Below are 17455 nucleotides of genomic sequence, written 5' to 3'. Positions count from 1 at the left end.
CACACTGCATCAACCTTTTAAAACATGGATTGCAATTCACTGGCAAGTTATGAAATCAAGTTAGTAACAGGCAGCAATTTTTATTATTTAACAGATTAAAACAATTAGACTACACTGTACATGATAAGAGCAAATACCATTTCACAAAACTTGGTTTGGGGCTGGGGTCGTAGCTCAGTGGTAGAGAGCTTGCCTAGCATGTGTGAAGCACTGGGTTCAATCCTCAGCCACACATACAAGTACAAAAATAAAATAAAGGTATTGTGTCTATCTACAACTAAAAATATGTTTTAATAACTTGTTTTGATACACACATACACATTCATGTGTTATATACACATATTTATTATTGTTAGTTGAAGTTAAAAGTTTGAGATCTATTAAGCTACATCTTTTCTTTTCTTTTTTTTTGTACTACAGATTTTACCCAGGAGTGCTTAACCACTGAACCACATTCCCAGCCTTTTTTATTTTTCTACTTTGAGACAGGGTCTCACTACACTGTTTAGGGTCTTGCTAATTTGCTGAGGCTGGCATTGAACTTGCAATCCTCCTGCCTCAGTTTCCCAAGTTGCTGAGATTACAGGTGTGTACCACCATGCCTGGTTGAGGTACATCATTTCTAAGACTGATAAATTTTAAATTCTAAATTTATCTCTACATTTGTTCTTTCTCAGCCAACAATTTACATGTTATGACACTCATGGATCATGATGATATTTACAAAAGATGTTAGGGCAGACAGAGAACACTACCACAGAGGTTCCCAGGCTCTGATTAAACTGAGGGCCAAGAGATTGCGCTCTGGGTACACATGTAGCGTGTAATTCACTCACAAAGTGTTGATGGGAAAATCAACCACAGACTGACCAAAGAAAACTCAGCTCTACTTGTTTAAATCTACCAGCAAATGGAAGCATGAAAACATAAAAAAGTCCCTGAGTACTTCAGGGCAAAAGCGCTTCGAGGTGGATGCACTTTCAAAGATTAATCTACTTTTCCAGCTACTCTTATATGCCCATAAGAGTGCAGAAAATCAATACTGCAAGAAATCCAGGACTATAACATGTCTCCTGCAGATCATGTCAGCATAAATGCAGAATGCCACTTTAGGATTTGGGAATTGGGTATTTGTCCCATCAGCATAACCTTTATATTTCTGTTAGAAAGCAAATATCTATCTGAAAAGCTTGCCTGCAAATCCCCTAAACTGGCCCAGCACACAGCATTCTGTACATGAATGGATAACTCCATGGTATGAGACAGCATTCAGAACAGATTTCTCAACCAGTCCTAAAAGGCTTAAACCTGTCTGATACTACATGTATTTTTTTTTTTTTATTCAAAACTTTTTTTTTAAATTTAGCTACAGTGAGTTTCAACCATCTGTCTCTCTGTGTGAAAATAGGATGTAGGCTTGTATATATTAGCTTTTAAAGAAAACCAATTTTGGCAGAAAGAATTTTAAAGTGGAAGAAGAATTATATCTCAATTTTCAAGACCACATTAAGCAGCAACATAACATCCAAAGGAAGTAGCTATTTTACATGATCAATTCTATCATCTTTTTTCTTTGTTAGGCTGCTGCTCCTATTCCACACTATTTCTTGAATGCAAGGTCAATCACTGCGAAAGGTCTAATCCTTGCAATTGGACCTTTCCCATCAAGTCACAGCTTTGCAAAACAGCAGAATGGAGACATAAAAGCAACTTATCTGACTTGAGTAACAACATTAGAGGCAGTGAAAGGTGATGATAGTAAGGTACTCTCCAAGAATTTGGAAATAACTGAAATATAGCACGATCATTTTTTCAGAGTTGCACTGGATCTTATCCTGAAAGACAGGGTGTGTCTCAAGTTGAAGAACTTGAAGGACAATGCCAAATGTCATGGAAAACCACAACAGAGCTAAGGGCTGATCAAATGTAATGAAAAAATCCATGTAATTAATAAATAAAAACTGTGCAATTAAAGGAGGAGTCTTGAATGGTAGGAGAATGGACATGAATTTTTCAGGTTTTCTCCAGTGTGTTCAGGGAACAGGGTACCCTGGCAAACGGTTGACATCTATTTTCTGCATCTGTTAGGAGAGTCACCACAAGGCCCAGCCTGATGACTGTTTCCTGTGCTCTGGTCCCATGTGCATCCAACCACTAAAATTACCCAATCTGGATTAAGACAACTGCAGTTTTTCAGTAAATCAAGCCAAAACTATTGGTGTCGTCCCTGATTTCTCTGTCAAACCCTAAATCCAACCCATTAGTAAATTATTTGAGCTCTCCTTTCCAGTCCTTTTCAAAAACTGTTTTGTATCACATCTTATGCTATCACTCAGTCTAAGCTACCATCAGCTTTTACCCATATTATTGCAAAATTCCCCAAAAAGTTCTCATATTTATCCTTCAGCCTTCTATGCAGCCCATTCTCTACACAGCTGCTACAGTGATTCGTTGAAACACAAATCAAATCATGTCACTTCTTGACATAACAGCTTTACAGTGGTTCCTATATCAATAAAAAGTCAAAGTCTTTATCATGGATTCCATGGTCCTATGCAATTCAACCTCTCCAACATGGATATTTTCTTAGTTTCATCTCAAACATGCTGGCCTGCTTGCTGCTCCTCATAAACTTCAGTACACCTTTCGAGGTTGCATCTACTATTCCTTCTGCTATTACCCATTTTCCCCTAAGTATCTGAATGATTTTCTTCTTCAAGACATAATTCAAACTTCATCTCACTGAGGCCTTACTTAAAAGAGAAAACTACTCCCTCACTGCCCCTGCGTTCCCAAGTTTTTTTCATTGCCTTATTTTTCTTCATTATGCATATTGCAACCTAACGATTACATATTTTTCATTGTTTGTCCCTCCTCTTAGAACTTAAGCTCCAATGAAGGCAGAGATTTTGTCCATAATACATTCTCTGATGTACTGTCAGTCCTAAGGATAGTGACAGGTGCAGAGTAGATCTTCAATAAATATTTGTCACATGAACAAATTTGGCTTCCATAATGTACCTGAGTGAGCTCTTCCCTCTCTTCCCAGCCATACCCTTTGTAAAAGGATCAGAGCTCTACTAGCTTCAGAATTCCCCTAGATATGTTCCCCCACCCTCCCTCTCAACTCTTTGGCTTCAATCCAATGTTCTTGCTTGCCATATTATTACCACACCTATTATACTTCCCTTTTCTGCCCTTTTGAATTTATTACATAATGAGACCATCTGCTTGGTTTTCCCATGCCCATGCCACATCTAGACTTAGCCTTGGAATCACCCTTAATGATTTTAGGTGAATGTCCCAACCAAGCCCAGCTCAGACCAGACACCAAATGCCTAGCAATCTGAATTCTCAAACAAGTGCATACTGACTGATGCAAGAACACCGTGATCCAACAGAAGCCGGGTTTCTCCTGGCAAGTTAGAAGGTGGCATATTACATCTGTAGCATCATATATAATATATACTTATATTGAGTTGTGTATTTATTCATCACTGAGTTGCTGGAGAATTTGGACTACTTAAGACTAATCTAATATACCCACTCTCAAAATGAAGATTCAGATCTTAATCCCACCTATCTGTATAGTTAATTAACTGCTGGCCCTGACCTTTTCTGTCTCCATGGCTACAATATGACAACTCACTACAGATGAAGATGTTGATGCCCAACCAATGTAGCCTGGTCATATTCTCAGTACATAAGCATGCACCCACACACATGTACATATAGTCACCTAATGTCAATTTCTTTCACGGATCAGAGCACTCTTCTTTCCACAGCTCCAGTCCCTGTTGCACAGTAACTTTCTGCAGGAAGGGAGTGAGAATTGAGAAGGAGGGCAGGATGATTTGTTCTTATGTAAGGAAAGAAGAAAAAATACCTCAGTGTCTGAGCAAGGTCTCCCATGCCTTTTAAACCAGGGAGATTCACATTGCTTTACAAAGCAATAAATAAAAACTTTTATTCACCCTCCCCACACACAAAAAAATAAATCAATCAAATATTTTAATTTGCTAAGAGACAGGAAGACTGAGTAATTGTTGACTCCAGGATGTTAAATGTATCTGTATGTTAATTCAGTTGAATGGATACTTACCAAGCCTTTACAAAGTGCTGTTCTAGATACTGTGGGACTCACAAAAAGGATCAAGATAGAGTCTGTCTCAAAAAGTTTGTAATAGGAAAGGATCTGAAAATACTTGCAACTTTGCAAAGGAGAATGGAATAAGTGCATGCCAAAACATAAAGCCCAAAGATCGTGTGCAGGAACTGCAGGGCAGAACAGGCTTCTTAAAGGAGCAGTTGCAAGAGCCAGACACTGATGTGTGGGTAGGATATGAACCAGGAAAGCATGTCTTAAGGAAGGAGATCAGTGTAAATGAAATGACAGGAACAGGGGGAAGCAGCCTGTGTTTGGGGAAAAGCACAAGTCAGTGGTCTGTAGCATATGGTTGACTGGGGTCAGAGCAGTGGAAGAACAATGGGGGAGAAAGTGGAAAGAGGGTATTTAGTGCTGTACTTTCAGGCTATAACTGAGTAAAGGCAATTGTTTCTGGCCTTTGGTCTCATCTCACTGCAAAAGAAAATTATTTATTTTCAAAACATGTAAGGGATTTAGAAAAAAACAAGCATTTCTATGTTAAGACTATCCCAATCTACACAAATGTGTTAATCAATGCAAAGAACTAGAATTCACACTTCACTTAACATATCACACCTTTCCTGTATAGAGTGAAGACGAGAGAAATTAAGCCTGAAAACAGATACCTTAGCATGTATAATATATTATTCACATAATATAAGCAGGGTGAGAACTCATCCCTCAAGTAATCTCTTGCTTTTCTGTTTTTCATGGTATTTGGGGGTTTCTGGCATATGCCTTTGAAATGATGCCTTCACCCAGCCTCTGTTTTGGAGATGGCAGATCAGATCCCAAACATCATCAGGGTATGTTAAGAGACTACTGAATTAGCAAATAAATTAATGAATTAATGAACCCTCACCTGCATGGTGGTGTGGCCAGTTAAGAATGAAATGAGCCATGACATTTCTTGTTTGCTTTTAGTGGTTGTTACAAGTTACTCAACTTTCTTCAATGATATCTGCTACTTCCAACCACACCATTAAATGCCATGCAACAGGAATTTAATGACTGTCAATTGAGCGACTACTACAACCTGAATGGGTCCCAGGGAAAGGAAGTAGAATAATACATCATTACATTTATCTTTCCAGGTCGGCACCTACCCCTTGTTTATGCTACACCCAAGTGAAAAGAGTGAGATAAGGCTCTGTCTAGTCCACTGAATCATAGGTTCTCAAATCTGGAGAAAAATAATATAGAAATTACCAAATACTACCCTGACCTCTCATCAGTGAGTCTCTTCAAGATGATCCTCACTGGATAGGACACACTTGGTCTCCTCCGGTCATGGAGAATTCACAATGCAACAGCTGTCCAGTGTTTGAACAGCTTGAGTCAATCAATGGTTCTCTATTACGTTGATATGAATTCAATTCACTAGAAGTTTGGGCCACATTTGATAGGTGTCCTCACATCTCATTTCCAAAGATGGAGTGTTTGTACTTAGACCTTCACCTTCTTACAGCCCATAGGCTCAGAACAGGATCCCCTCAGTTCCTCCTACTTTATATATAAGGAGTGGTGGAGGGGGAGCCAAAGAAGAGCTTGAGGACACAGAATGTGCACATCTACCAAAGGAACCACCCAGCTCTCCATCCATAGTACCCAGACTCTGACTGTCATACTTTTTCCTGTGACACTGACTCCAAGCACATGACCTTCTAACTTTCTGGAATCAAACATGCTGATGTCTCCAGGGTTCTGCCACGAAGAATTTGTACTACATTAGATTTGAATTTAACATGGCTTTGGAGTGATGAGGATGGGTTTAAGAGAACAAGGAAATGTGCCTTCAACAGACCAGAATACAAGATCAGAATAGAAACCAGCTTGAAACTCCAGAGCTCTCTAGAATAAGGTTGCTTCCTGGGCCAGGAAAAATGCTGACTTGAATTCTCACCGGAAAAAGTTATTTACTGTGAACCAGGCACAACCCACCTGGGTAAACAGAAAGGCTCCACTTGATCCTGACTCAGGAAGACCAGCTTTCCAGAGTGGCAAGGTTGGCCAAACCCATGCTCATTTTGGGCCTTGACACCTAACAGGTCATTTCCTTCATTTCAGGAAGTCAAGCTTTTATATTAAATGTATCAAAATGATCCAAGAGAAAAAAAATAGAAGCAAAAAAATTAAGGGGATTTTATTCTTTCAAACTTTGTCACAACACTAAGAGGTGGATGCTCTTTCTATCAGACCTGTTTTACAAACAAAGAATGTAAGAGAGGCAAAGTAACACATATCTAGTAAGTGAAGTCATGCTTCTCTAGTACCTTTCAATCATAATTACTTTATATTTTTTTCCTGGGATCAAATTAAGTCTAAGAAAAGGGAGGAAGATGAAGACTAAAACATCAATAAAAGTGGGTATTTCCTAGGTAACACTGATGTTTGATCAGCATGAAAATTCAAGGTGATTATTCACTTAATTCTTAATCACTTTCCTTCTTTGATTCCCCATTGTACTTTGTTAAACCTCTATCAGGCATTTATCACATTTTACCATAAGTGATCACCATTTGATATGTGATACACCTGACAGCATATGACCATGTTATTGATATTAAACTTTTCTATTTTTCTCCGATTAGATAACAGTTCTTAAGATCTTCAACTTGTTCACTTCCATGTGCCCACCAAACACTCACATGGCTGGCACTCCATAAGTACTAAATGAATATTTTTTACTACAATTGAAAAATTACCGAAGAAGCTAATTTTCACCCCTACACATATTTTTTAAATTCATTGTTAGTAAAAAAAAAATAGTCTAGATTTAGAAGCTCTGTTTTCCAGGGACCTATTATTGATCATGATGCTAAAATCATGCAAATGCATTTTAGATTCTAAATGAGCATCCTTTCGTGTGCTATAAGAGTTGAATGGTCTTGTGATGATAGATCAGGTTGTATCCTTAGGGATGCTTCTTAGAGGCCATGGATAACAACAGAAAATGGCACATCTCATGTAAATCCCTCCTTTTCAGTCATTTGTATTAGTCACAAAAATTCCAGTTTCCTCCCATAGGACTATTCTGAAGGACTTCTTTGAAGTTAGGCAAGGACGGAACACTGTCTTTGGCCTATGACTTGTGGGCAGAGTTTGTCCTGTGTCACCTCTGGAATGGGTTTAATATCCAGTATGCAATTTGCTATAGAGATCGGGGACATGCTGTTCAAGATGAAGCCTCTCAGCATGGGTCTTGGTGAACAGGGTAAACAGAGCCCCTGTGGGCCCACACTGGCCATGTAAAACGAGCGAGAAAAGTCTTTTGTTGGGCCACTGGGCTGAGGTTTGGGAGTTATTTCTGCATCGTGACCCAGCCTAACCTATTCAATAGAGCCCCCACCACAGCCCCATGGCCTAAATTCACCCCAGTGAGCCAGGATTCCCGTTACTTTCACCTTCCTCAAGTTAATGCTGGCAACTGCTAAGTACTCTTCTTTCACCATCCCCAGACAGACATGGCTGTGGAACGTCCTGTGAGGAGAGTGTAAAGAAGAAAGAGACAACTGCCAACATGAACCACATGGTCACCTCAACACATGCCCCAGTTAAAGCAACTTCCACTCTCCATTTGCCACCAGAGAGTGGAAGAACCCTCGCTATGTGCTGACCTAATCTACCTGGCTGGCATCTGGGAAGGTAATCATGGTGTGGAGGTGAAGTTTCCAATGCTCTGGCCCATCCTCAAAGTAAGGTTTTCCCCAAGTAACCAAGAAACTGCCTTGTAACCTGACTTTTCTATTTTCTTTAAATAAAATCTATAATGTGTTGGCCTTCAAATTTTAGACATTTCCATATTTTAACCTTTAAAAACAAGGGACCCTTGCCTGGCGCTGTGACCCAGCAGCTCAAGGGGCTGAGGCAGGAGGATCACCAGTTCAAAGCCATCCTCAGTAACAACGGGAGGCTCTAAGCAACTCAGTGAGACCTTGTTTCTAAATAAAATACAAAACAGGACTAGTGATTTGGCTCAGTGTTTGACCTGAGTTCAATCTCTAGTACCAAAAAAAAAAAAAAAAAAAAGGTGGGGGGTGGGGAATCCTTGAGGAAAATGAGCATAGTTTCCACCTTTAAATTATATGGTATGAGATATGGGATTTCACCATTGCTTGATATGCCAATTACTTTTCAGCAGTATTTGATAAATATTAAAAAAAAAAAAAACTTAAAAGAGGAAGCAAGAAAATCTGTAAGCATTCAAAACCCCAAACCTGGCCCTTACACTGTCCTGGGGTGGTCCATATTTGCATTGGGAGATTTAGTTTGGCACTTTAACTTATGTAAATAAATTCTACTTTTCCTCTGAGCCTGAAGGCATTCAAACAGGGAGGATCCTCTTTCCCAATCAGCTGTAACCTATACCTTCCACAAGTGAACAAAGTCACACTTTTAAAGGAATCAGGCAGAGAAGTTTTCCTGTTATTCTTCTTCCACAAAATACACTCCAATTCCCACAACCCCTTGCTATTTTGATACTAATGGGGCGGATGGTGAAATAAGAGAGGCACCGTCATTTTAAATGAGGACACCGTGTCAAAACACACATTCCCCACAGGGCCTTCTGCCCTTTCAGTCATCCAAACCCAACAACTCCTGACACTCCACAAGTGGGTTCTGGGACAGAATTTCAGGCCATTCTCTAGACTCAGGCTCATTTTAACATTCAACAACATGATAAACACTTAAAAGCTTCCATATGGCACACTATAGGATCTAAAATTGTACTCTAAAGGAGAGGACTTCATTCCAATTCAATTAGTAAAATCTTCATCTTGTCCAACAAAAAAAAAAAAAAAAAAAAGGGCTCTATTTCAGGTCTGAGCAGACAATCCAGCAGGCATTCCTCTTACAGCGGAAGACTGTAGGCAAAGGACAAATACGTGTCCTCATTAACTCATTAGAGCTATTTAAAATATGCTTATTACTGGTAGCTTCTCTCCAGACAGAATAAAATATAAATCTGATAATGAATCAAAATTTCCCCTGCTCCCATCTGAAAGGAACCCAAATACTGGACGGCTCAGCAGAGTGTCAGATCAAAGCCAGATCAAAAGAATTAGCCTGAGGGGTTTGCAGAACAAAACACAAGACTCAAACCTTCCTGCCTGTCATTTCTAGAACAAAAAGTTCCCAAGACTCCTCTTGCCCCAGCAGAAGTGTTCCACATGATCCTGATGCAGGAAGGCAAGGCTTTCAAAAACCTAGGCATTACCAAGCCCACATTCACACTGGGGCCAGACACACAATGGGCGCTATGCTTCAGGAAGTGACTGTTTTTACTAAACACATGAAAATGGTCCAAGGGGAAGGGATTCAGTCTTATTTAAAAAAAAAAAGAAAATTAAGTGGGATTTATTTGGCTAATATTTCAGGTCAAACTAAAGCTTGTTGAGTATATACTGTGCGCAGGACTCTGTGCTGGAAGATAAAAGGATGTTTCAGGAAATCTAGAGTCTAAAAGGGAGGGAGGAATGTATATAAGTAAGTATAAACAAAGAGTCTGTTTTTGTTTTTTTCAAAAAGCAAACCTTTATTTCCAAGGAGTTTTATTTATTTTGAAGATCATGCCCATTTCAGAGAAGAGAAGGCTTGTGCATGAAAATTGCTATTGGATAATAGAAAACATCATCGTTCATGCATTGAGTATGTTTCATGAATTGGAACCTGTACACTCATGTCTATAATCCTCATGATGCTTATCATAAGTGGGCATTATTATCCCCATTTTACAGATGGATGAGCTGAGGCTCTCATGAGGCAATGTGTAGGAGATCCCACCACTTCTTCCCACTACTTTATGCTGCCTCTTACATGGTGTGCTCTTGTTATCTGGTAAAAGATCAAACAAATGGACAAATTGCACAGGAAGATTTCAATGAGAAAACCCAAGAAAGAGGGCATCTCAACCTTAGTGTCATTGATGTTTGGAGCCAGGTAGATCATTGCTGTAGGATCTGTCCTGTGCACTACAGGATGTTCAGCCACAGCCCTGACCTCTCCCTCGTAGATGATAGTAGCAGCCCCTCTGCCCAACTGTGATAAGCAAAAACGTCTCCAGGCTTTGCCAAATGTCCCCAGGATCTTTGCCAAATGATCCTGGCTGACAACCACTAATCTAAAAACATCCTAGAATGGCCCATCTCTTACTGAAAATCATTAAATAGAGGAAAGAGCTGTCCACACAGTCACCTAGGAAATGACACCAACTGCTCTACGCAGTTCCTTTCCACCCACCCATCTTTAACTGGAGCCACAGAGACACAGGCAGTACCTGACTGCTAGTACCTATTCCACACTAACCCCCACACAAGGCACCTGGGCCAGTCAAATGTGCAGTCTTCAAACTGGCATTTGCACACCACTCGCCCCACAAAGTCTTTCTAAAGAATGTGCAGGAATGACAAGAGCAAATGACATTCATTTCTAGATCTGCAGCTTCTATGTCTGCATGCTTTCCTAAAACTGATCTACAGAGAATGTACCATACAGTCATTTAGAGGTGACATTCCTACTCCATCCACTTTCACAAAAGCCCTTATTTTGTATTATTGTAAAAAGAAAATGAAAACAAAGGAAAATGAAAGGAAATCCCAAATCTTAATGATGTTTTACTACAGATAGAAATATTTCCCTTTGTTACAGATTTTCATGTTTTACATTGAAGTTAGTGTCATATTTAGATATTATTTGATTCAATGAATAATATTGTTTTGTTTGTACATGCCAAAGTTTACAATATTCTATAGATCACATTCATGTGATTATTTAAATTTATGATGACAAACATTAGCTATCAACCTAAAACATGGGGTAAGGAGGGAGTGGCAGAATTTTAAAAAATTCTTTAAGGGTCATAGAAGAGAAACAAATGCTGAAAGTAGCTGAATTAAATCACGATGAAGCTCACTAGCAACTGTTGCCAGGCAGATCTGTGAATCAAGTACTGTTGTCCTCTACAGTGTCAGAGGCCCACTGCCTCAATTAAGAAGAATGCCCTCAACTCCAATACAAGTTTCTCCTCTGTACACTTGCCATCCTGATGGCATTAGCCATTCGGTGCTCTGAGATGAACCACAGGTTGTTCTCTAAGACTATAGCAAGAGTACAGGACAGTGTAAAGATGTTAGGGCTAAACTAATATTTCAAAGCAGAAAAAACTGCTTGAGAGGATTTCAGGATTGATGTGAACTAAAAACAAGGCATAGGGTCAGTTAGTAAGCAGAGGACCTCTCAGGATTTAGTACCAAGCCTAAATTAGTACTAGAAGATGACACAGTCACTCTATCAGGTAAGCCCCAGAAGACCCAGCAGCCTGCAAGTAAATCCCTCTTTGCAATGAATTAAGTTTTGACTTAGAGTTACCCTGGCCAGATAGTCTTTGGGCTGTTAGATGAGAGCTGCTACATATTTGGTATTCAGCAAGACGCCTGGCAACATGTGAGAGCCACGTGAGTGGGACTTCACCTCACATCAAGGAAAGCAGGGCTTGCTTATCCTCTGCCACACAGAGAAATGTGTAATTTTCTTGTTCGTTTTGATAACACTTAGGCTTTTCCTATCAGCATGTGAGTATGTTCTAGAGGGACTCACTGTGCTGCTACAATATAAAGCTACACTAAACAATACTTTTTTTGGCAACCCACATAGATAGAGAAACAATAGATGGGGTGGGAAGAGAATAAACAGACCTTGGAATCAGACTGATCTGCATTTGAAATCCAGCTCTTCCACCAACTGGCCTCATGTGGCCTTGGCCAAGAGGCTGAAATCCTTCCAAGCATCTCCTTGTTTGTCAGAAAGAAAAATGTCTATTTTTACAGGAATATTGGGATGATCTGATGAACTAAATATCTGTAGTAAAGCTCTAGTTATGCACAGGGTAAATAAATGCCCCATGAATAGAAGCAGGGCTGGGGCTGCCCGCCACTCCTAGAGGCCTAATTTGGTTGCAGCATATGTTACTGTACACTATTCCTGTCGCCCAGGCTGCCTATGAAAGGCCAGAAATGTCTTAATGGCCAAGAACTTTTTTTTTTCCTTAGGCACAATATTTTGCCTTTTCTTCAATATATTTCATCAGAGCGACATCTTCTCCTCTCCCCTTTCCAAACCAGTGCTTATAAACCAATGGTTATAAATCTCTTTTTAGTTGTAATACCCTATATTTACCCTAAAAAAAACCCTGCATTTATGCACAAATGCTTAATTTTGCATTAATTTTAATGGGCTAAATGACAACCATCATGAAACCATTCATGTGCCTTCTCTCTAGAGTGTATGGCCTTTAAGAAAGATGGTCCAAACAAAATTAGGGATCCTAGGAACCTTGAGGTTGCTCCAGATTAGCACTTGGGCAGTGGCAGTTATGTAAAATGAAAGCTTCGCCCTGAAGTTCTGGTGCCAGGTCTCCTGCACCAAGGAAGCAAAGGCCATGAAAAATCCCCAGTCAAGAGGGATGACTATCATATGGCCCTAGGCAAGAGTTTATACATTCCAAAGAAGAAAAGCAAGAGTTGAATTAACCTTATTTTTTTTTTTTATAAAAAAGGTCAACCCTAGCATTTCATTGTCTCAGAAAAGTTCCCCAAAGAACATGTTTTCACATTTTCTAGAGGATATATAAGCCACAATTGTTTCTCATAAAAGGGACCCCTGATTGAGGGAGAAACCATCTACAGTACATTTAAAATCCACAAAGTATTATGGGCAATTAGCTAATTTCACTAAGGAGGCAAAACTCAATGCAATATTTGATTTCAAAGGGACAATAGGTTAACAAGATTCACCTTGTCATCTGTAGTAACCAATCAGCTGGCAAAAAAGCGGGGGCACTGGCTACACATGTAGCTTCAAGGAAATTTTGCTCACTATGAAACTGGGCAACCAATTTGAAAGAAACAATCCTGCCGTCCCTTTTTTTGTTTCTCATAGGGGACAGGAGTTGAAATAAATGGGTTCTATTTAGAGCCACCAGACAGAACTGATTTGAATCTTACCTCTGCCATTTGTTAACTATGCCACTTAACTCTCTCTCTCTCTCTTTTTTTTTTTTTTTGGTAATGAGAATTGAACCATGAGGCTTTTTACCACTGAGCTAAATCCCCAATCCTTTTTATTTTATTTTTTGAGACAGGGTTTCCCTAAGTTGCTTAGGCCCTGCTAAATTGCTGAGGCTGGCCTTGAACTTCAATCCTCCCAGTTAAACATCCCCAGGCTGGGATTACAGGCATGTGCCACAGTGCCTGGTCCACTTAACTCTCAACTCAGTTTCACTCTGTATAAAATATGAATAATGTCTACTTAACAGCATTAATATAAGAACTGAAACAAGATAAGTTAAGAAAATAATCTGGTATTTAACAATTAAGCAGTGGAATTATTTTATAGTATGGAAGAGTACTTTAAAGTTCAGGCCTGGAGTCAGGGCTCTTAGATTCAAATCCAGGCTCTACAACTTGGTAGCTGAACAAGCTTCAGAAAGTTACTTAACTTTTTTTTTTTGTACCAGGGGTTGAGCTCAGGGGCACTGAGTCACATTCCTAGCCCTATTTTGTATTTTATTTAGAGACAGGATCTCACTGAGTTGCTTAGCACCTCACCATTGCTGAGCTGGCTTTGAACTTTCAATCCTCCTGCCTCAGCCTCCAGAGCCACTGGGATTACAGGCAGGCACCACTGTGCCCCGCATACTTGACATTTTTGTGCCATGATTTTTCTCCTCTGTAAAATAGAATTATCAACCATATTTGCCTTATAAGATCCTTGTGGGAATTAAATAAATTAAAACATGTGAAAGAATTTAAACTGAAATGCCTGATAAAGTGTCACTACATTTTAGTTGTTGTTAATCAATCTTTGTTTTATTTGGTAGAACCAAGTGAAGGGAGAACAAAAGAGAGAATATACTTATGTTTGCAATGTATGTGTGTGTGACTTTTCCATTTGAGGCTAGGTTCCACGACAGAAAGAAACTGGGGAGAAGGAAAATCCCACTAAGGGGAGCAGAGTGAACCCTGATGCATGGTCTGTGCTGGGAGAGGGGACTGAGTTTAAAGACCTGGTATGCCCTTGACATTTTTGGCCTACACAGCTTTCTGAGTATAAACTGAGTCTAGGAGCCCCCGAAATTGCTTGACTCAGCACTGGAGTCAAGGAAATACTCATTTATTAAATGTAAACTCAGGAAGGGGTATTTTGGAAAGAACTGCTGGTAAAATTTTTCATAGTGACCCCTCTTAGATATACAGCATGATGACAGAAATTCTGAGTGACTTCCTTTTGCCATCTCAGAAGATGATCAGAAACTGGGAATCACAGATTAATAGTATAAGAACTCTGTCCCTTTTTCCTGTGGCTTGAATTTCTTTTTTTCTGACCATGTCCCTAACAGTAATTATACCTAATGATGTAAACCTTTTTTTTTTTTTTTTTGAGAGAGAGAGAGAGAATTTTTTTTTTTAATATTTATTTTTTAGTTTTCAGCGGACACACATCTTTGTTTGTATGTGGTGCTGAGGATTGAACCCGGGCCACACGCATGCCAGGCGAGCGCGCTACAGCTTGAGCCACATCCCCAGCCCAATGATGTAAACCTTTAATGGCCAAGCAATCTTGAATATATTTCCAGCAGAAAAGGAGGAGGAAGGGTAGGAGTAGGGACAGGCTATAGGCTACCCCTCTCCTCTTCAAGGAGCGCATGGGAGGATACAGCATCTTGACCAAGAGTAGAGGGAGCAGGTGTTTCTATGCATGAAGCCTAAGGCAAGAAAGAGATTCTAGGGACAGTCTATGCCAAAAACAGGGCCTAAAGCTGGGACAGGTTGGAAAAATCCTCTCTGGACCTCTACATTATTGTAGAAACATCCCAGGGATTCTTAAAGGCACTGGCTCCCCAGATCCTAAGAAACCTGGAGAGCTGGTTCCATTGAAGAGAATATGGTGCCTTAAAGCTAGCAGTATCAGATTTCATTTCATTGAGAATCATGATGGGAACTGAGTCTAAACCCTTTGTCCACCCCAAACCTTTCAAAGCAAACTTGGCATTGTAAATAATCAGAGGGAGTATTACTCAAATTCTCACTGGTGCCCTCAGGATGCAATCTGATCTGTATGTTCCCATTTCAAATTTAGAACACTGATCAACATGCTTCTCTATGATTTCCCCATTTCACCAAAGTTAAGTGCAGTGACAGTCACCCTTAACTGTGCTAACAGTAGCCAAGGATGTCCACTGAAGTTACCTGTCCCTCGCTCTTAGCTATGTCTTCTGCTAGTCTGGAATGTTTGGAAGCAATTTTTTCACAATTATGAACTGCAGTAAATCTACAGTGCACACTTTAAAGACATTCCAGGCAAGAAAATGGCTGGCTACTTACTGCCCCTTACTTAGGTGTGTAGAGACCAGAATAACAAATATATTACCTCTTCTTCCTTTTTGTTGAATCTCTGACTTCCTAAGAAATTTCTTGTCCTGGTCCTGGTCCTCTGTTCAACCTTATTAGCCAAGGTACAAGTCATGAGACTCCTGCACACTCAGTTCCCATCAGGGCTGCCAGGATCACTGCCCTTAGGATGACAACGCACAGATTTATAAGGCCAGAGCGATTCTGAGTAGGAGTGGGGGAAGGAGAGCCAAGCAGCCGCGAAGGTGTTTACCAAAATACATACTCCAGTCACACTTTTTTTTGCAGCAGAGAGAAATTGGCATTTTCTTGTGTGAGTGTTTAATTAAAGCCCTGCTGAAAGTGCATTCGCTCCCTGCGACTTGGCGGGTAGGCATGGAAGAGCTTTGCAGACAGCTTGAAAATGTAATCAAACAGCATCCTTACCCTTCCCTCTATAGCTCCCCCTCCCCCAGGGGCTGTCAGCTGGTGGCCCACTGGGGTGCAGATAGCACAGATGCTTGCCTTCCGCTCCCCCAGGAGAAGACTGAGGCGGGGCTCACTGAGATGCCCCTCCCAGTTTACAAGGTGGGCGACTAGGTGATGACTCCATGACCCTGCCTCCTCCTCCCGCGTCTCTGGGCTCCTCTGGGGGAACTGCAGCAGGGACTTCCGCTGGGGGGCTCCAGTAGCATTTGGGCGCAGCAGAGTACGCAGAAGCCTGAGGAGGGGGCCGAGGCAAGGTCCAGCGGTGGCAGCAGCGGTGGCTGCTACTGCCCCACTCTCAGTGCGCAAGGCACCCGGGCTCGAAGGTTTGGGGAGGGGCGCGGAGGCTGCGGCGCGGAGACCCGACCTCCGCTGGGGCTTTACCTGGATGCGCTCTGCAGCGGCGGCGCTGGGCTCCGGAGCACGGAGGCGGCTCCCAGGCTGCGGCGGCGCGGGCGGACCGTAGGGCGGCGGGCCCGGCGCGGGCAGGATGTGCTGTCTCACGCTGCGCCGGCCGCTCGGCTCGCGCTCCTCCGGGAGCGATCACTTCCTCTCTCTCTCCCGAGCCTGACACTGACAGCTCCCGAGCACCCAGTCTGCGGGGCTCGCCCCGCCCCCGGCCCACGCCCTCCACGCCCCGCGCCCCTCCCGCGGGAGTGCCCTCCCTCTCCTCCTGCACCCGCTCGGGCACTGAGCGGTGCACCCCCCGCCCAGAGGCTGGTGGCAAGGAGGGGACCTGGGGAGGTCTATCCCTCTGCCTTGGGCAGGACTCACACCTGAGTTGCTGCAAAGAGTGTTTGGCAGCTCCAGCCGACATGCCACCATTGAACAACTTTCACTGCCAGACAGCTAACTTTAAGGTCATTTTAAAAAAGAAAGCTCAGATATACCCGCTATTCACAGTGACTTCCCGGTCTGATGGATCCCATTTTTTCCCAAAAGGAAATAAACACAGCTTGCTTCCACGTTGTTAGTCCTAGCTTTTAGATATCTGAGTAAACATTCTTGGACTCCCCCAAAGTTTGTCATAATAACTAAGTTTTAACACTGAGAAGTGGAGTTTGGGATGCTAATCGATGGGGTGGACACCATTTTATAGATAAGCTTTTCAAGTTCCTTGTTAATCAGGTTCTTACATTAGAATGTAAGATATTGTAAGGAAGGGACTGTCTCCTGATCATTGCTATGTCCTCAATATGCACAACAGTGTATTATGCATAATATTTATAAGTTTATCAATTGAAATGGACTACAGTAATTTAAAATAAATATAGATCTGATTATGAATACAATATCAATAACACTGAGTTGCTGAGCGCCCACTGCCTGCACAGCATACTTCTAGAAGCTTCACATAAATAAAGAATGAGCAAAATACAGTCTCTCTTCTCACAGGGGCTAAAATCCTATTGAAGATGGAAGGAAGAGTAAAGGC

At 41.3% G+C, this 17455-nt stretch overlaps 1 protein-coding gene across 1 annotated transcript in view; it reads right to left on the bottom strand.

Annotated features, from left to right (window-relative positions):
* Positions 1-16487, bottom strand: part of Dync1i1 (dynein cytoplasmic 1 intermediate chain 1) — a 294624-nt gene extending 278137 nt beyond the window's left edge. Inside the window, exon 1 of the mRNA XM_027952799.2 lies at positions 16405-16487. The gene's annotated coding sequence lies outside the window, so the exon portion shown is untranslated. The remainder of the gene's footprint in view (positions 1-16404) is intronic.
* Positions 16488-17455: the final 968 nt, after the last annotated feature.

This window comes from Marmota flaviventris, chromosome 1 (genome assembly GCF_047511675.1).
Source record: "Marmota flaviventris isolate mMarFla1 chromosome 1, mMarFla1.hap1, whole genome shotgun sequence".
NCBI classification, from domain to species: Eukaryota; Metazoa; Chordata; class Mammalia; order Rodentia; family Sciuridae; genus Marmota; species Marmota flaviventris.
Note: the sequence above shows the minus strand (reverse complement) of the source record. Positions and strands in the feature narration are given on the sequence as shown.